General features: G+C 45.6%; 1 long non-coding RNA gene across 5 annotated transcripts; it reads left to right on the top strand.

The window, feature by feature from the left end:
• The first annotated feature begins 58 nt into the window (after positions 1-58).
• On the top strand, positions 59-19,539 carry LOC141569338 (uncharacterized). 5 transcript variants are annotated; one of them, XR_012492868.2, is made up of 4 exons: positions 59-214; positions 4,052-4,338; positions 4,668-4,927; positions 19,395-19,539. It is a non-coding gene; the product is annotated as an uncharacterized LOC141569338 (long non-coding RNA). The 5 variants fall into 5 exon arrangements; XR_016022706.1 differs by lacking the exon at positions 19,395-19,539 and adding an exon at positions 6,187-8,242; XR_012492866.2 differs by lacking the exon at positions 19,395-19,539 and adding an exon at positions 8,250-9,756 and having other exon boundaries at positions 60-214; positions 4,711-4,927.
• The last annotated feature ends 17 nt before the right edge of the window (positions 19,540-19,556 follow it).

Below are 19,556 nucleotides of genomic sequence, written 5' to 3'. Positions count from 1 at the left end.
TTTATAAGTTTACAAAGTAAACCAGTTCTAGCAAGCTAAGGTTAATTAGTAACTGAAGGGGAAAACATTGATTTCATAAATTTCGTGAAGCCTGAGTGTGCGGTGCCTGTGAAACCTACAGCAGCGAGCAGTCATGGCCGAGGCCGTCACACTCACTCTTGCTCACACGCCGACTCACCCAGAGCAGCTTCCAGTCCTGCCAGCTCCGTTCCTGGTAAGTGCCCCATGCAGGTGGACCATTGTTGATCTTTTATGCCGTACGTTGACTGTACCTTTATGTTTGGAAATGTTTACGTGCACAAGTACTTACCATTGTGCTTTGGATATGTTTACGTGCACAAATATTTACTGTTGTGCTTTGGATATGTTTACGTGCACAAATACTTACCATTGTGCTTTGGATATGTTTACGTGCACAAATATTTACCATTGTGCTTTGGATATGTTTACGTGCACAAATATTTACCATTGTGCTTTGGATATGTTTACGTGCACAAATACCATTGTGCTTTGGATATGTTTACGTGCACAAATACTTACCATTGTGCTTTGGATATGTTTACGTGTGCAAATATTTACCATTGTGCTTTGGATATGTTTACGTGCACAAATGCTTACCATTGTGCTTTGGATATGTTTACGTGCACAAATACTTACTATTGTGCTACAGTTGCCTACAGTATTCAGTACAGTAATGTGCTGTACAGCTTTGTAACCAGGAGCCATAGGCCATAGCACACAGCCTAGGTGTGTAGTGGGCTGTACCCTCTAGGTTTGTGGAAGTGCCTCTGTGATGTTGGCACAGCGATGAAATCGCCAAATGACACATTTCTCAGAACCTATGCTTGTCATTAAGTGGCGCATGGCTGTATTTACTATGGGGATGGATAGCAGAGTAGAAACAGAGGCTGATTTCAACCCAGCAGGACAAACAACTTCCTGCTTATGCCAGCCAACGGAAAAGCAATGGCCTGCTTTGTGGGGTAATGAGTCCCTTTACTCTGAAGGCATTTTCAAAATAATTTACTTTTTCAATTAGGTGATCAATGCAACAAGATGAAATTCTAAAGGAGCAAAAAACATATATTATGATACTCCTTTTTCCTCTGAAGAGGCAACCCCATTATCTGGTTTTCAGTCAAAGTCCAGACAGCTCTGTGAGGGACACTGTAATTGGGCTGTGCAGCCTGGTTCTGGGCAAGGTGACCTCTGGGGACCGTCCATCTCTTGGCTCTCCCCCTTGCCATTTGTACATCATAATCCTTAAGGTGCTATCACAAAACTGGATTTGAATTTGTAACATATAAATTAACTGCTCAAGGATTGGGTTGAGGATTGCGACTCCCTGGTGGCAATATTGGACCAGCTCTGAGCAGTCCTTACAGCAACAGGCAGGTTCCAACATGTGACAAAAGAAATATCGGAGGGAAATGGAACGCAGGCTCTGTGCAAAGTGCATAGCAACCCTTTGGTACATGTCGTCCTCCCCGTATTTGAAACTGGAGATGGGAACCGAATTGCAGAGTGATTGGGGTGGGGGAAAACAGATAGAGGAAGGGGCTGGGAGGAGGAAGGAGATAGGCTGGGTGTTGACAGAGTGGAATGCAATGGACAGATGCTGGGAATCCTAACACAGGTGACCTCGGCCGTGGCCTTTCTGCCCACCTGGAAAACCCCAAATGCTCCTCTTGGTCTTTATTCCTGGCTGTCTCTTGCCTTCTCTAGATTTTTCAAGGGCCTGTAAAGTGTTGTCGGAGTACCTAGAAAGCATGGTTTCATCCCCTGACATACAGGGTGGCACATGACTGCATAAATGGACTCTCTTTTCATGTACCTTGGAAAATTCAAAGGCATTGTTGACAGATAAGCTCAGACCTCAGGCTCTGGCAGATGAGTTCAGTGGTAGCTTTCAAGGGCATCCCGATTTGACAAACCCAGGTGGCATGGGTCCTATTTCAGTATCTTGGCTATTTCCCCAGAACAAATGGAGGGACGTGAAGAAAGGTAGGGCTTTCAAGCTGGACTCCAGACTGATCTTGAATTACAAGAGGCACAAGTGGCCACCTTCCCTATCCCAGCTTCAGCTTCTTAGAGGGGGAACAAACCATAAAGCTATGTCATAACCGTCACTATTACAGTGGCCATTATTCATTTTAAAGGCCAACAAGTCAGTGTTTGTCAAATGTAAATTGAAGAAGAGATGTACTTGCATGTCAGCAGTCATAAAGCCCATGGCAAAATCAAAACGCTGTAAAGCATTTTCTTAGCTAAGACAAACTTGCAGGATATCCCATGGGACAGATTCTGACACGGGTCTATGGTTGGAGGTAGGTCTGGCATCCGTTTCATAAGCATCTCTTCACATTAAGCATGTAAGGCTTTGCTCGGGGACCTGGGTCATGGGAGCCTCTGGAGGTGGAGTCGGGCTGGAGCTGGAGTGTGGGTGTCACCCAGGGCAGTCCAGGGAACACTGTGCTGCGGAAAGGCCACTGCTGCTGACAGTCACCATCCTAGCGAGCATAACAGTGACGTCAAGGACGGCGAACATATTTAAGTGTCAACCACACAGACGTTGGCTAGGAATTTGGCATGAAAACTCTAATTTTCACCTCACAACACACATAAGATAGAGACTCACAATGACCTTGTTTTGCAGAGGAGGAAGCTGAGACTTAGAGAAGTCAAGATGCTTTCCCAAGGTCACACAGCCAGCAAGGGAAGAGATAAAGGCACAAACTACCCCACTTCTCCGTTTCTGCTGTTACCTCTTATGCCACATTGAGAAGAACCAACCCAGCCAGCCAAGGCAGCGTAATTCCAAAGAATGATCTTAGGAAAGAAGAAAGAGAACAATTAGCAAAGTGAATGCTAGGAAAGCTGAGAGTAGGATCAAGGGACCTGTAAAGAGTAGACTGAGGTGAGGGGCCAGAACTAAATCTATACATAGGAGAATAGGCTGAGACCTGCCTGATATGAGGTAGAGGAGGTGTGTCCCTTACAAGAGCCTTGCTGGCCTGACTATCACCTTCTGCTCCCCCACCCAAGGCTCCCACCTCCCAGATGTGGAGCAAGTGAACATGCTTCAGGTGGAACCTGGGCCCAGCTACATTCCTGCAACTTCTGACCAGAACCCCCTGTGTCCAGCTCCGGATCTGTCCGGAGTATAGAGTGACAGGATGTATTGGCTAAAAAGGAGTCATGCTGGCTGAATATGTGTGTCTCTTCAAAACACATCTCACAGAACACATATCCTATACACTCAGGAGCGGGAATCCCTGTTAATGTAGCAGTGTGAGAAATAGAGAGACCGTTCCACAAACACTACATGAATGAGCTGAACTGTGGGAGAATCGAAATGATGATGTAGTTGTCCTGCCAAAGAATGCTTATTGCTAAAAGCACACGAAAAGTATTCCTGGTATTGATACGAGCGTTTACATAATTAGAAACAACCTTTTTGGTCTAATCTCCACACGACAATGACATCTTAAATGGGTAATTGTGATTTGAGTACACGCCAAACCTGGATTAGCGTTTTACACCTGTTTACACGAACCTCAGCCCCGCTGACGAGGGTTTGTGAATTCTGAGGTTTCTTCCTTCTTTGCTTAGAGGAAGAGGGAGCAGCACCTCTGCGGGCATTTCTGCAATTTCTCATGCCAGGTGAGGGACAGAATGGTACCCTGGCCCTTGGCGGTTCCCACAGGACACCAAGAGGGTGCTTGTCTAGGCAGGAGGCCACACGATACTGCACAATTTCTGTTCCCATGCCACCTCCAGCTTTATCCGGCACCCGTCTTTCATCTGAGGGAGAAATAGACTGCGAACGGTCCAGCCCTGCCTCTGAACACAGAGCCAGGAGTGTACTCCCACAAAGCACCAGTGTGCCCGACTTGACTCCTGCGGCTCACGAGAGCCGATGGTTAAAATTTTAGAAATGTCGCGAGCTTGTTGTTTAGCCATTGGCAGTTTGAAAGCGGTCTTGCTGGGAGTATTTACAGCACAGAAATTGGCGAATGCTACAACTCAGACTTTTTTTTTTTCTTTTGAGAACTAAAAATAAGAGACCATGATTCCTTCCTGGAACATGCACTGACAAATTTTTCAGCAAAACTTGGTGAACACCGACTAAATGACAGACCTTGGAGTAGGTACAAGAGCTATAATGACAGGTGACTTTTGATCGCTGCACCGGAAGAGACCTCATTCACTCTGAGAAGCTCCCTAACCATTCTTCTGCCTACTGCTGTGACAGGCAAGACCTTTGGGTCTACTCACACTGAAGATGGAAATATTCTGAAGTCCCTCCCACTTGCGTGACCAAACATCCTAAGAAAGGTATTTCAGAAGCTTACAAATAATTCATCTCAAAATAAAATCTTTACTAACTGGCAGAGAAATCAAGCCCCTGGTTCTTTAGAAATACTTGTCTTCCTCACCCTCTTCTCCCAAACCTTACTCTGGATCCTTGGGGTGGGACGGGAGTGGGGGGAGATTTCATGCCAACTAAAGGGACACAGTAGGTACGTCCTCTGGGTAACTTGGGGCATTTGCTTTAGCTCGTGCCTTCCCCATGGCTGGCAATGGGTTCACATGGATGTCATAAATGCTATTGATCATTTGTTTATTTTTAAATCTTATTCAAATATATGACTTTTTCTCCTTAGCTTGTTCCATGCTCTAGTTTTAATTCCATAGCTCTGTATATAGGATGAAACATTCCAAAGGGAAAAAGAGACCAACTTGTGTTAAGTGACTGACCCTGAGTGCCCGTGTTGGCTGGAGCTGGAGTCTGATCTCCCGGTCCTGTCACTGATGCCGAGTGACCTTGAGCTATCGCTTTCCCAATCATTGTGTAACAGGATGGCGTCACCACCCCTAGGAGCACTGAAAGGATCAACTGCAGCCTCTAGGATGTCTGGAAAAGGTAAAGGCAACTGGTCATTATTTATCCAGTGTGGGCTGGCCCAGAGTGGGCTCTGCAGGGTAGAGGTTGTGGAAATCCTCGGATCCTCTTAACTCTAAGAACCATGACCGGCTCAAAAGGACCTGATGGCCTGACTGCTCAGAACTTTCTGTTGACGATCAGAGTTGGTGCTGTAGCTGCTCACAGGAAACGAAGCAGGATCAGGTAACAGCCTCGGAGACATGGGTCACCACAAAATGTGACTCCTGCCATTGTCTTAAGGGCAACTTGAGAATGGAAAAGAATAAGGGAGTGAAGCTAGGCCCCCAAGGGCGAGAGTGCAGAAGTGGGGGGCAGTGGGGAGGGAATCACAGGTTTTCCCTCGATGCATTTACCTTTCTGGTAGGCTTCAGCTCTTTAACTCTGCTGGTTCTTACAGGAAGTCTTATTTTTAAGCCTCCTCTAAGATTCCAAGCATTTTAGGGTGACACCTACTCTGTGATACGTGCTGGGGAATACACTGGAGAACAAGATGCCATTTCTTTCCCCAACGGAACAGTGTTCATGGGGGGAGAAAGGGCGGGGAAGAATGGCAGCTGAGTATGTTAATAAATGTGATACAGAAGAACACGGGCATAGAAGAGCCTGTGGGAAGGGTCCCTTAGCCGAGCGGGTCATGTTAGGGGAGGCTTCCTGGGAAAGGCGATACCAGGGACAAACAGATATTATCTAGGTGAGTGAGTGGGGAAAGAATATTTCAGGAAGAAGAAAGAGAGCATGTTCAGAGATGTCAGAGAACAACGTGCAGTATTTCAAAGAGCTCCAAGTAAAGCTGGAGCTTAGGGTTGGTCAGAGAGGAGTGGCAGAAGATGAGTAAGGGGAGGCCAGCCTTGGAATGCTCTAGAAGCCGTGCGAAAGAACCTGCACTTTATGTAGTGGACGACAAGGAGCCACTGAAGTATTTTAAGCAGGAGAATGGCCTTATTAGGATTTAGAAAGCATTTAAAAATGATAATACTAAAATTAATTGATACCTATTGAGCACTTATTATGTGCCTGGCAGGTGTGAGCATTTTTCTGGATGTAATGCGTTTCAGTCTCACAAGAGTCTTGCCCAAAGCCACGTGGCAGCAGTAAAGTGTGGCATCAGGAGGCAAACCCCGTCAGGCTGCCACCAGCGCCGCGGCTCTCAGCCACGAAGCTATGACCACATCCTACGTTCGTTCCTCAGTAACGAATGGTCATTCTCATTGCTTACCTTTTCTTTGTTGCTTTTCCAGTTTAAGCTGGTTTACTCCAGCAATCCTCATGCACAAATAAGAGGCCGGACTTTGTGGAAAACCCCAGATTTCAATTATCTAAGGTCGAGGGAATTTGCAAATCGGAAAGGAAGCAGAGAACTTCACGTGGGCCGCACGCTGCTTTTCTGTGGCAGCTGCCTGTCTCCCCTGGGAAGACCCCTCTGCAAGGCATTTCCCTTCCTTTCAATCCTGAGCTTTGCTGGGAACCCACAGGCATTCCCAGCCCAGCCTCCATTTCTGGATCCCAGAAGGAGTTGCTCCGTTCCTCTATTTCCCTCGAAGCGCATTTCCTCTCTTTCACTTGGAGCCAGTGTTTTTGGAATCGAATTCCTAGTTACCAAGGAGCACAATTAAGGAACATCAAACCAGACTTAAATGAGGGAGAGTTCAAACATAAAAAGGGCTTCTTTCAATCCTAGAGGGCAAATCTTGTGCCTTAAGGAAGCCCCAGATTGTGTGTAACTCCTGAGCTATGCCTACAACTAGAAAATGCTACCAGCCAGCACTGGATAAATAATAATCGGTTGCCTTTACCTCTTCCAATCAACTCACATTTACGGAGCCGCTCTGTGCCAGGTACTGTACTGGCTAGATATGGAGAGATGTGTAAGTCGCGGATTTTTCCTTCACGCCTCATGGAGGAGCTCAAAGTCAGTCATGATATGCCTACAATATGGGTGTCTGTCCTCTTCACCTCTCTGAACACCTCCATCTCCTCCGCGGCTCTTGCCATTGGATCTCTTGAGTTACAGGAAATCCTAAGACACTCCTTTGCTCAAAATGCTCCAGGTCTGGACAGACCCTCTGGTCCCCAGAAAGGAGAAAGTACTCCTAACGTGGTCCATCTAGCTGGGCTTTACTTCCTCTTACTTTCCCAGGCGACTGACAAATAACTAGGTACACTCGAGTCTGTGTTGTTGTTAAAGGCCTATTTGGGGGTGTAGGGGTTCATAACAGGCCCCCATAACAGGCTACATGGGCATGTGGATTATTTGGAGCTGAAGGCAATCGAGACCCTGAGGGCTTAGGAGGAACTTCTGCTCTTCCCTTAACTACCTAGAAGAATTTAAATTGGGGGTCTTCCCATAATAAGAGTTATTACCAGAGACAACTTTTCACCACCTATCTATATGGCAGGGCAAGCATATAATTACTGAACATCTGCTCTTCTTACCGTCCTTCCTCCCCTTTGAAGCCCCAGGTGCCTTACCTCACCCTTAGCTGAGAATGTCACATAGACCTCATTTTACCTTTTCATCTGAACCTCTCTTGTATATGGCGTCTCTAACACTCTCATGCATGTGGAGTTCCCATGTATACATATGTAATGAAATTTGGTTATTTTCTCTTATTAATCTGTTTCATGACGATTTAATTATTAGGCCAGCCGAGTAAACCTGGAAGGGTAGAGAAAGACGTCTTCCTTCCCCACAAGTGTTACTGTACTGTGGCCATTTTCTAAAAAGAACATTGAAGAATTTTGATTTTAAGTCATCTGGGAAAGAAATCGCTATTGCTTTAAGCATTAAAAACACAAATATCTGTACAAGAGATGTCAGGCCTTTAGAGAATCTCTGAAAAGCCCAGGTATGTGTCCATAAGCCAACTCCATCCCTACCCCAAACATACAAATTCCTCCTTGGGAAGGTCTAAGTTATAAGGACCCAAACGTAATGCTTGAGAATCAGTTGCCATGGAAACAAAGCTAAGGCATGAATAGCTCATTCAGTTTCATAACCCCTCTCCAGGGAGGCACTGCTCTGGGGAAATGCTAAGCAGACACAGCCAAAAGGGACAGTCAGAGAGTCCCAGATCAAAAAGCTTTTCCCTCTCAGTGTTTTCCAGGAGAGACTATCTTTCTCCTTCCTGAATGGAGGAAGACATTCAGAGGAAGTGAAGTTTGGAGTTAATTTTACATTAACGCCATTAATGACACTCTTCTGTTTTCTCGCCTCCTTTTCTGTCTTTCTCTCCATCTACTTGGCTTATTTCCCACTTCATCCTGCTCATCCCCAATCGTGTCGTAATGACCTCTTTTTCAGACTCCTAAGAGTGGACAAACCAGTTCCTCAGCTGTCACCTTCACCTCCACAGTCATCACTAACTCCAAGTGATAGGTCAACCTTCTGAACTGGAGAGACAGGATGTGCCTTTTACAAAGAAAATGGGAGCAGCTTTCTCAAAGACAGATGCCAATCTCAGCAGCTCCTAAAGGAAGCGTGTCATCCAGACTTTCTGAAGGTGCTACTGACAGCATTTTTGTGTAGTGAAACAGTGGGTGGCACCTTGGTTTTACAGGTATAAAGGTTTAGTCATCTTCGTCATACCAGCGTCCAACTCAGTGCCAGGCCTTCATGAGTTGATATGGGATTGCTGGCCGAGCCTCACCTGCTCCCTTTGAAAATTGTGTCTCTCTCCCCATCACTTCATCTTTACAGAGTTCTTATTTAATCCCACCCCAAAGGGTCATAACTGATTATGTGATGAAAAGGTACCGTTCCAAGTTGGGCTACGTGCATTTTGGGGCTTGGAACTAAAGTGGCCAAAAGCTATGAGCCATAAAGCTTAGAAGATGCCCATAGTTAGGTTTTCCACCATCTTGCAATAAACAGTCTACAACACGAGAAGGAAAGAGACAACATCCAAGAAGAAGGAAAAGTTGGAGAAAGAATCTTCACCAAATTAGGTCCCTGGCTCCCCTGCTTCCTGGGGTCTGCTGTCTCCCTGTCCAACTTGTGGCTTCGTTGCTCTGGGAAAAAACTCAGAACCCTTCAGGTGGACTTCTATTTTTCTTTAGGGTATGAATTGTGCTTCCATCACTTGCCATCAAAAAGATCCTGACTCTTCTCTGGCACTTAGCAGGTACTGTGTAAATGTCGGCTGAAGGACGAATGAGAGTGTTCCAGCGTCCAAATTCAGAGTGTCGTAAGGCTGGAAGATGTTGAAAAAGCCACCTGGTTTATCCTTCATTCTCAGGGCAGATCCACAGGCACTCCAGCCAAGGAGAAAGGGCGCTTATTTTTAAAGCCCTCCCAGAAGATTTTAGAAGCTCCGTTGGTGACTGAACAAAGGATGAGAGGAGCATGGACAAACAGGACATCTTAAATCCCTCCTTCCTTCCTCTTTAAGAGTCCTCCTGCACTCAACTCCCAGTCTTGGCAATTTCCTACTCCTCATTTTTACAACGTTATTTGAAATCTTTAATTCTTTCATGTTTCAATTTTTCATATCACCTAAAATCTGTGTGTAGTTCCCAACTTTGTTTTGCTGTTGTCACTAACATCACATATGTCTTTATCCCCTGATGATAAGCTTAATCACTGTTCCAAAGAATTAGGCATCTCATCCTTGAGGGGCATGGGATGTATATCATTCTATCCAGCAAACATTTATTGAGAAATGGATATACGGTGGGCACTGTGCTAAGAGCCATGGTACAGAAACATTACAGATAGTTCCTCAGAGAAAATGAATCACTTAAAACCAAGTTTAAACCTGACGTGGAATTCCACTGGCCTGAAATTGAAATAATTAAAGCTATTGTCCCTCTCTTCATTGACTCATTTACTGTTCGCTCATTTAACAAGTATTTTTGAGTTTCTATTTGGGGCCACGTACTGTTCTGGCTCTGGAATTGAGCAAGGTCCCTGTATTCTAGGGAGAAGACAGAAAAAAAGGCAAGTTGACAACCAATCATTTCAGGCAACATCAGATAGTGATAATTGCTAGGAGTATAAGACGCAGAATAAAGGATTAAGCATCCTGGGTTGTAAGTAGGCTATTATAGGTGAGATAATCAAGGGGGTCTTCTCTGAGGAAGTGGCATTTAAAAAGAGATCTGAGTTATGAAAACGTTGAGCCATGCGAAGATCTGATATGATCGCGGCCCTGCCAGATGGCCTGAGGAATTGGACTAGATGGTCTCTGGGATTCCTTCTAGTAGAAAAACCTAGAATTTTACCCTTTCCACCTAGTTCCTGTTTTACAGTAGTTTTTGTGGTTCCTCTCAAAAGCTTTGCTAGCATCTGTAACTTCCGACTGTGAAGAATTAGTCTCTAGGAAGCTTCTGTCAACCAATAAGGCTCATGGCTCCAGCAGCTTATCCTCTTATCTGTAGATGCCAGCGTGATACTTGATAAAAGCCACCATCCAGCCTCCTTTCATTTCAGGAAGATCTGAAGATGCCCAATCCAGACAAGTTCCCATCTTTTAGGGAAAAAGAAATGGTTTTTTCTTTTTCCGAGTGCCACGGTTGATGTGCGATATAAACCTTAATTTCTCCATCTGTAACCTTGGAGTGGTCACAACAGACAAAATACTATGTTTCTCATTTAAACTCACAGGAAAAAGCCTACAGTCCAAATCCCTACACAGTGAGGTCGACCAGATGCCTGGTGCCCTCTGGTTGCTTTAGAAATGTACCGATTTTAATTATTGTAAAGTAGGCGGCCATCATATAGGTACTGGGCCTTGGTACTGTGGACTTACCTTGCCTTTTTCTGCCAGTCACCCTGACACCACTTCAAATTAAATTCTCCGGTTAAGAATGCTAGAGCCACATTAGTCGTGTGAACTTAGACCACGCAGAGGAACACCAGCTTGTAGTTCAAATTCTCAGATGAGATATTTTTCACTCTCCCTCCCCAGCCCCAGTGCCAAGACTGAGACATGCAGGATTTTTTTGCTCTTTCTCTGTGTGTGGTGAGCTTGTGCTTTGTTTACCTCTGTGTTGAGGATGTAGCCCTTTGGTGTCTCAGCTTTCTGTAGGGGTCTCCCGTTAGACTTCTCATCTTGGGCATTTTTTTTCTTTCTTCATACATAAAATAATGGCACATCTTTTTATTGATGGCTCCTTAGATTGGGGATAGTAATACAGTAATTAATCAGAACGTCTAGCACTTGTGGATGGAATGGAAGGTAGGGATGTGGAATGAGGGTTCCACCATAGAAGAGAAAGCCACTGAAGAGACATGGCAACAAAGGAAAAGGCTAGTTCATAATCTACAGTCAGCAGAGACTAAGAATCTAACTTGGCTGATACCACGCTGTTGGCCATTTGGAGTCTGAATGCCCAGGGAAGAGACCTGACTCTGGCAAGACCTCGAACCCGAGCACATCAAAAGCTGAGCACAGCTAGGAGAGAGGCTCCAAGGGTTTACAAAGTGTAGCTACAGTGCAATGTGTGCGGCTCCAAGTTATTTCCCTGCCAGGGAGGGTACCTGGGGGCCCTGGCGCACCACTGGTTCATTCTTTATCCCCCCAAGAAATGTAAGTCCCATGAAGGGCAGGAACTCTGGCTTCCTTCTTCTCCAGTGCCTTCCAGAGCTGCAAATAGTGTCTGACTCATCCTAGGGGCTTACACAATAAGTTGCAGTGAGTGAACAGGGGATGGGTCACTGCTGGCACTTCCAGTGGTATTCTCGGGGCTCAGCCTGTTCTGCTTGGTAACGGCTAGAGAGGTCCCGTTACCAGGCCCAAAGCAAACAGTCTAAGGTTCAGAGATTGTAGACATGGGAGCCAAGTCGTGAAGCCAAGTGGGTCAGGAAGGAGGGGAGCTGGTGTGTGGGGCAGACGGACGGGAGCAGGCAGAGGGAAGGACGCTGGAGGAGTATCCTGAGCGACAGCAGGATTCACTCTTTTTGCAGTCCCTGCGCCTCTGGTGTGGGTGTCCTGAGAGTGAGAAGAAAGGTGTCAGGGAACATGAAAGGATGCATTTTTCAAATGCGGTCCATCAGATTCCTAAACCAGAAAACGTATTTGCCAGAAACAAAGCAGTAGCGTGCTCAGGTGCTCATGGGCGGGCCTTCAAATCGACTCCTATCCGCTCCCACATTAAAGATATCTCTTCTTCACCCTCGCTTCTCCTCCTCATCACCTAATTTCCTTCTTTCTTCAGCTCACTGCAATCCAGTTTCAACCCCCAGTGATTTGACTCAGGTGACGCCTAACATCTCAATTACGAAATCCGGTGACTTCTTTTCACCCCTTTCCTGTGTGACTTCCGTGTAGCGTTTGGTACCATTAGTAACCTCCTATGTCCTAGAACTCTTTCTGTCCTTGGTTGCTGGGACACGCTCTCCTGGTTGCTTCTCAGTTTAACTGGCTGCCTTCTCTTTCTTGTTCTTTATTCGTTGATATTCTCCAGGCCTGCCCACTTGGATGCCTCTCCTCTCACACGGTATCATGACACCATCTCCTTGAATCACCTCATTGTTGCCCATACCTTCAAACACCACCTTTAGACCAGTGACTCATCGAAATGAACCTCCAGTTCAGACCTTGCTTCCCAGGGCAAGACCGTACATTCAGCTAGACAGTGTCCAGATTTACCAAACTCCCCTGGATTATTGCAAACACTCTAACTTGTCTCTTTCCAACTGGTCTTTCCTCCGTCCACGCCCAATAATGTCCTAACAGGTATTTTGCATGTACCTTTACGGTCATACTGCTCACAGGGTGTAGTGATGTTTTGCTTCCATTAGACTGAGTTCCTCATTAGACTGAGTTCCTACAGAAAAGCATTATGTATAAATCATCTTTGTAGGTCACCCGTAAAGCATAGCGCCTGCTACGTAATAGGAAGTCAAATATTGAATGAATGAATGAATGCATGAATGAGTGAGTGAGTGAGTGAATGAGAGCAAATGTTGTATTGGGCTGAGACACTTTCTTGTTAAACATCAACGCCTTTTAAAACCAACACTGCCACGTTTCTCACCTACTTGTCAATTCCTTAATAGATCACCCCTATTGACTCTTGTGTAATATTTGACAGGTGAAGATATTAAAAACCTTAGACCAGTCTGGGAAGGGAACATCTAAGCACAGAAGCAGCCTTTCAAACACAATTTCAGACCCATCAGGTCATACTGCATTTGCAATTAATTAGTTAATTAATTAATTAATGTATATTTACTGAGAGCTAAGTGCCAAGGTGCCACACACGATTACCTCAAGTAATCCTCACGCCAGCCCTATGAGGCAGGCACTGTGGTACCACCTTGGTGTTGTAGGTGAGGGGACTCAGCTGGCATGAGCAGAGCTCGAGCCCAGGACCCCTATGGTCCTTCACCCCCTCAGAGGCTGTCCCTGCCCACTAGATCCAGTGCCACAGGCTCTTTAAAATGAGCTTAGGGACGATTCTGCTAGAAAACCATCTCTGGCCTCCCCACCCCTCCTGCAGGCTACAGACCCCGCCTGCTACCTGAGCAGACCTCCATCATAGCATGTCTAACGTTTTAGTGTGATTGCCAGCCTACCTCTACCGCCCTATAAACCACAAACTTCTCAAGGGCAGAGAACGGCCATAGTCTCTGTTGTAGCCACAGCACCCAACCCAATCCCTGCTGCTCAGTAGGTTTTCAGTGCATGTTTATTGAATTAGAGGTTAGCAAATGGAGAGCAACCGTAGGCTAACTCATTGCCTTGGGGGCCAGTAAGGCCTGTCCCCAGACCTACACTCCTTATTTATCTTCTGCTTTGCAAAGGTTTCTCGGTAATGAAACAGATGCCCTCTTTTACCGAACGTAAAAACTTCACAACACCCTTGAAATTCACTACTATGCAAAAGATAGCTAATAGTTTCCAGCTAGAGTCCAGATACTGTACATCCCGCTAAAAAGACTTTGGTTAGGTTTACTTTCACTATTTTCTATGAATTACACAACGAGCATATGTTATTGTAAACATATAGACACAGACTATTTCAATATTGAGCGCAGTTTCTAACTGCCTCTCCCCCAAGCCCCAATAGACCATGGTGTGGCCCTAATGGGAAGCCCTGGGTTTCCCAGTTCTGTCCCGGCCAGACTCCCTTCTGCAGGCACCCTCCCTGACCTTTGTTCAGTGACTGGTCCTAACCACAGATAACCAGACTTGCCAGATGATGGACTCCAGCCCTGACATTTCCCCCTCCACACACACCCTTCCTCCCTCCCACTGCCGCTCTCCTCCACTTTCTCAGGGCTCTAGGTAACGTCCAAAGCACCGGGCTGACTGGTATAAGACTTGTTCACTGTCTTTGCCATGTTCTTGGGTCCAGTCTGCCTTCCTACCCTCTGCCACCCACCTCCCAAGCCGTGTCTCTCCCGGTGGGCAAGTTTCGTGCCAGGACCTGGCTTCCGCTGGCCCCTCCCTGCCTTCCCATTCCAAAGGCATGACACAAGCCTGTCACCCTGAATGTGGAACAGGCTGAGAGAACAGCCTTCTGCCTGGAGCAAGCACGTGGCATTTCCCTCCCTGGGAAAAGCCAACAAGATGAGGCTTGGTTATGTGTGACTGGCAGCCAATTGTACCCCTGAGCAGGTAGATAATTCCACAGAGGAAATTGCTATTTTGAACTTAACTCTACCAAGTTTCATTGTTCACAATCAGAGAGTTAGAGCATGAGGTACGTGAAGGAGCTTCAGCTACGAGCTCAGAAGGACCTAGGTTCAGTTCCCAGCTTGGTGTGAACCCGGGCGCGGGTCTTGGTGAGATCCAACTTCCTCATTCATATTATGGGCATAACAACCCGACCTTTTCTGTAGGGTTATTATAAAGACGTGAACTCACCACCAGTGTTCAGCAGGTCACCACACCAGAAATGCTCACGTGCCCCCCCTCCCCCCCCTAAACAGCACGCCCTTTGGGTTTGACAAGGGTCCGTTTAAAGCATCAACTTTCTAAATGTTAAGTGAAAACAAGTGTTTTCTCCTGTGGTCAGAGATGCTATGGTACCAATCAATCCTTGTAAGTGTGGAGGGTGGTTTGCACCATTGGGATGATTACGTATTAAATAATTAAATAGTGGCCTGCGCCATTCTGGCAAAAGAGCCTGGGGACCCTAAGTGTAAGAAAGACTAAGGGGAGCATGGGCCATGTCATCAACTATTTCAAGGGTTTTGTGCAGAGAGAGACTAGACCCATGTAGGCAGCGCCGAAATAAGAACCAGGGGCACCTGTTAGACTAATAGGAGGAATTTTCGCCACGGTGCCCCGGGAGGGACTGCATGTGTTAAATGGATGGCACCATGTGCAACATCATCGCTGCTGCTTAATGGCCAGAGAACGATGGTAAATTTGAGGCAGAGAGAGAGGAACAACAAGGAAACGTGCTTTGCAGGATTTCAAATGCTACATAAGCACGGAAGCATTTGTTACTATTTGCCAGTACGAGCATTTCAGTAGCAAAACTTCCAAGGGCTAGAGATAAAATTTATCTTCTAACTAACTGGATGCTTGCCTGAACCTGGTAGGATTCAAGGACGGGGTTGTCTGTGCATCAGGCAGACAAATGATTGTGATGATAGTTCATCGGGTTTCCAGTTCAAAAGCTCCATAGCCAACCCCACCCCCGCCCCGGCAACTTTAAAAAGGTTTTTTTGTTTGTTTTATCTTGTTTTGTTTTGGGGCCCAGGAAATACTCCTGCGGTTTAAAATTCAAAGAGTTAATAAGGTTATGCTATTAAAAGTTTTCTCCTTCTGCCAAGTTCTGTCCTCTGGCCACTTCTCAGAGCCCACGAACATTAACCATTGTCGTTCTTATTGTTTTGTGCACATTTTACCCTTTATGCAATTTTCTCAATGGGACAGTTTAGGAAGCAAGTGTGTCCTGACTCTCTGGCTATGTGACGTCCCACAGGATGATCTCTGCCACACAGGGCTGAGTGGAGGCCAAACCCCAGAGCTTTAGGAACAGTTTTCCTTGAAACAGCAAACACCTGCCAGTGCCTAAGGTCACGATTCTGTACTTCACTGGCCAGGCAGTTAGACGTCTTGCCAAAGACTTCGCAGAGAACGAGAGATAACATCCTACGTGGGTGACTATGGCGAGGTCTCCGCTGACCATTTCCCTGACAATGTCACACAATTGCATCTTTGTCCCTGTCCAGAGAGCTCCACGGCGGGCACCCTGGAGTATGTTATTGCTGTAATCACCGGGGGGTTTGGGGCATCGTGGGGAGTAGCTCGTGCTAGTCACATACAGGCCTGGCCACGTGCTCTCCCTATGTGTTATTTCTCCAACGGAAATGCTAAGTTCCTCAAAGGCAGGGTCCTAATACCGAATATCACATTGCCTGGCAACCTAGGAATGGACTTTTCTTCCTTCTAAGGATCTCTCCTGCGGGGATATGCCGTCAGCGTGAGATACTGTTCACATCCTCATTACGTTATACATTTTTCTAGAGACACAAGAATTACATGTGTGAAACAGGGACAGTACTCGGTAAAGTACTAAATTAAGATGGCTTTGAGGGGAGGGCATGGCTGAAACAGGACTGGTCCTCTATCCCTGGTCTCTCTAGAGAGCAGTGACAATTTTCCCATTTCTAAATTTTTCTAGTGTAATCTTGATTCTTAAGGCTTTAGTACATAGGTTTGTTAACAGCAACAAGTTCTGTGCGTCCCCTTCTTCTTGGAAAGCTTCTAAACTCTATTGGGTAATGCCTTCCTCGTCCCCAGGCCCTCCCCCAGCCCAGCGAACGACTCCCATTAGGACATTCCAAACAGGGCCTTCCCAGGAGGAGACCAGGCAGTTCTGCCAAATCTGTTACACTCTGCTACATGCAGTTATATGGTTCTTGGACATGTTTAGGGCCGCTCAGATACATGCCAGGACACAGCAAGCCCCTGGCAGCCTTCCCTGAGCTTTGACAGTCAGGGGCCTGGGAAAAGATGGGTGACACTGAGCAGGGTACGTGGCAGTAAAGGCCTGCAGGATTTCCCCAGGTCAAACTGGGGCTGGAAGTGACAATGGCCTTGATTTGTGTCCTTAATTTTTTTTTTTAAAGCTACAGCAAGGATTTTCCTAAATACAGCATTTCTCTCCATTCCTGGCAATAAAGAAATTCCGCTGACTGATTGGTTTTTAAGTTCCCTGTTGGGGTGAAGAAAGATGAAAAACTAGGAGTAAGTCTGACTCATGTCTGTGGATTTTTATTATCATGAGAGCCATATATTTTTAAAGAAGCAAAATCAGGTCTTAGCCTTAAAACAAATAAACAAAAACAACTACCCAAGATGAACTATGATAAAAAAAATTAATTTGAGCTGTACATGACTTTGAACCAGGAATAACATTACGAGTAGATTTTTATAGAGAAGAAATGGTCCCACTTATGAGAGATTTTTGAATGAAGCTTAGGAACATGCAGTCGGTAAAATAACAACGGACAAGACCCAATGACTATCTCCAAGGAACCAACTCAGTACAGAGAAGATTGCACCAGGAGGATGGCAGACCTAAGTATTTGACCCCCACAGTGCAAAGAGAAGCAAAGTTTGGCATGCATAAGATGATTTCTTATACACATTATTACTGGTAGAGAAAAATCAGGCCGCATCCACGTAGATCTCTTTGCAAATGTAAATAGAAATGGCAGGATAGGGTTGGTTGTGTGGAAAAGTTTGTCAAGAGCCAAACTTCCCAGTTTAGGACCTTCTCCCCCCAGTGCCATTACTGTTCAGGATATGGTTGCAGGAGTAAAGGGAAAAGAAAATTCACCAACTACTAGCAGTTCAACAAAGCTGCTGATGGGACTTCACTCGTGTGCTAAGGCCACGGTGGATCCAGGTCTGGACCTAAATTCTGGAAAATGCGTTCTTACGTAACCAAAAGCAAACAAACTAACAAGCGTTCACATAGAGAAATGAGAGTTCAAAGAGAACTAGAGTTCCCTTTGTGGACAATCCACTCTATTCCCACCAGGACACTACGTGAGAAGCCAAATTAAGGTTGTCAAGTAGACAATGTGAGGACAGGGAGGTAAATGAGGCTAAATATTAATAACATCAGACTCTGAAAACCAGCTGCTGCCTTCTCTCTAAGACCTCTGCTAAGGAAGGGACCAGGTTACTCGGTGGGTGACCTACAGCGCCCCGGCTTTCCTTTCCCTGGACGGCTGGAGATACAACGGGACATCGTCTACACCGAAATTCTCAAAGTGGTCTGGGGACCCCTGGGAGTCTCTGAAATCCTTTTTGGTGTGCCTGTGAGCTCAAAGTTATTTTCATAATAATACTAAGAGGTTATCTGCCTTTCTTACTTTTCTTCTCTGCCAAGGGTACAGTGGAGTTTTCCAGAGGCTCCTAGACATGTGACATCACTCTGACAGCTACTGAAAGTGTGTTTGTGTATTGTTGTGTTTTTTACTTTTCTCCACGAATTTTCTAAGATGATAAATATCAGTAGCTATAACCCACTTTTTGAAAAGATCTTTAGGGCTCTCAATCTTTGAGAGTGAAAAGGTTCCCAAGACCAAAAAGACCACTGATATAAAGCATCATTCTCACTCACCGTACTAGAACACTAGCAAAGCCCACAATGTTATTCTTTTTCATGAGATTTTCAAAATACACTAGGAGTTGCGATGCAGACTTCTTCATGAGATTTAAGGAGGATTTTACCTCACAAGGCACATCATGTTCAGATAACCTCAAAAGCTCCAAATAATTGCGTGGGTATAGTACCCCAGATCTTCTTACTGGATATACTAATTTGCAGAGGGAAAGGAGGAAGAGGAGGAGAAGGAAACATTTTTATCTGTGATTTGTCTGTCCTTTGACAATTATCTTATCTGAAATGGATCATAATTCATGCCTAGCCTGAGAGGAAATGAACTAAAACCAAGAATCATAGCCTACCAGGAGTATAGGGCAATAAAGCAAGTTTTTCTGGGTATGTGGGTGTGTGTGTGTAAGAAATGAGGTCAATGTAGGCATCAGGCCATTTGTTAGAGATTTCTGAAGCCATTCTTCACGTCGAGTCGGCACAGAGGTTGTTTCTCACACGTTGGTTCAGTGTCCATTACTCAGGGTCCCGGATCCCACAGGGTCCTTGTCTCCTAAGGAACAGAAGGAAACTTTCTATATGAGCCCTCATGACGCTGGCCGTGGAGCTTCTGTGCCCATAAATAAAGTATTTGGAAGCCTAGAGATTTCCTTTGTCTCTCTCTCACTGCTGACACATGGACCAGGACAGAACTAGAGATATACATGGAGCTGGAGATACACATCCTGTGAAACCAAAGTAACCAAACTACCAAATCCAGGCATTTGGTTTGGATTTGACTGAACATCTCAAGGGTTACAACTAATCACGTGCCATTTCCCACTTACGGCATCACAGTGTCCTCTGTCACCCATCAGAGTTAATTGACAGAGGTAAGGACAGAAGGACCTTCATTTATCTCCTTTATTCTTAACAGGCTGCATCCATGAGGGACCTTCAGGAGCCATCTTCAGCCCCCTGCCCTGGAAGGAAGAGCTGAAATAATTTTCACAGAAAATCCGTGTCTTAGAAACCGAAGGATGTTGTCTATTATTACACAACTAAGACTCTTTAACAAAATAAAATGAATGACACTCAA

This window comes from Rhinolophus sinicus, chromosome 11 (assembly GCF_057876585.1).
Source record: "Rhinolophus sinicus isolate RSI-liver-muscle chromosome 11, RSI-T2T, whole genome shotgun sequence".
Lineage (NCBI taxonomy): Eukaryota > Metazoa > Chordata > Mammalia > Chiroptera > Rhinolophidae > Rhinolophus > Rhinolophus sinicus.
The sequence above is the reverse complement of the archived record's forward strand: the minus strand, read 5'-3'. Positions and strand labels throughout refer to the sequence as shown.